Genomic DNA, 1444 nt, shown 5'->3' with positions numbered 1-1444 from the left:
ACATTCATACTTATGGTTTGCATCTCACCATAAGAACGGATGAGAACATCAATCCCGACGATCATATCGCAACTAGAGGGCTTATAGCTCACCCCTAGTATCCGATAGGACCAAGACAAACAACACAAGGCATAACTCTTGCCTTGAAAGACAAATACCAATATCTATAACCAAGCAAGACCTTTACTACTCATATATCAATATATAATTCCCCTGGTAGGACGACAATGGTACTCCCAAGACTCAGTCCTAGTCTAAATCTGGCCAGACTCTCGGGACAGTGCAGTTCCCGATTCAACATGCGGCAGAACAGTCCGCATCCAAGACTCGAAGATAGATCAGAAATCGAGAACCCACAATCGGCAGGACAGTCCGAAAGAGGCGGAAAATATGAGCTAAACCCACAATCGGCAGGACAGTCCGAAAGAGGCGTAAAGATAAGTTAAGCAATACGGTATAGCATAAAGGCATCATCAAGAGAATACGACTCAACCAAGCGATACGAATCAACTTGGAAAGAGACTACTACAAGTAATGAACCGATGATAATCCAAATGAGACATTTCATGCCAAATTATATTCATGAAAATGAATAAGTAACCCATTTCTTCAATATTCGTCATTTGAATAAAAATGTAAACAAATGGAAATGAATCATGTATAATAAGCAAAACAAGCTTTCAATTATAAATGACTCAATTTAATTAAACAAGTAGAATAATTCACTCATATTTAAGATACAATAAATAAATGAGAATGAACGGATTAAAAATTCATATTATAGGTAAATGAGACATTTCATCAGATTTTGACTTGAATAAATAATAAATTCCACAGTTATGATTAATGTGAGAAAGTATATAAATGAACGATATTTAACGAATTGCGTTATATAAAATACGAGACGGTTATTTAATCATATTTTAAATAAACCAATTTACGCCAAAACAGTTTATAAACATGACTAGCCCTATTAAAATGCCATACCACACCTATATGGCCCAATAACATATAATATAAAATAAGCCCAATTTACCACATTACTAAATAACAAGACGAGTACATGAGCATATTTGAGACGGTAATTTAAATAATTAAGTAATGGGGTTTTATAAGTATAAATCATGAAAGGGAGGTATAAAAATGAACAATGTTTAACGGATTGCGTTTTATAAAATACGAGACGGAATTTAATTATTTCAAATAACGGAGCCTACACTCAGAGCACCCCTAATCCCGGCTCATGGACCGTTTGGGCAGCCCAAAAATACGACCCAACTATCCGCCACCTAGAGTACACATCCCAACCATGCCCTTTCCTCAAAACAGCCACCAACTAAGCCCCAACCAGCTCCTATAACCATATAAACAAGACCGTCATGTGTAGCCTAAGAACAGTCCGTGGATAGCCCTCATGGCAGTCCCTCAACCGGGTCAAACCACC

Source organism: Silene latifolia, chromosome 5 (genome assembly GCF_048544455.1).
Source record: "Silene latifolia isolate original U9 population chromosome 5, ASM4854445v1, whole genome shotgun sequence".
NCBI classification, from domain to species: Eukaryota; Viridiplantae; Streptophyta; class Magnoliopsida; order Caryophyllales; family Caryophyllaceae; genus Silene; species Silene latifolia.
This window is presented reverse-complemented; position numbering follows the sequence as displayed.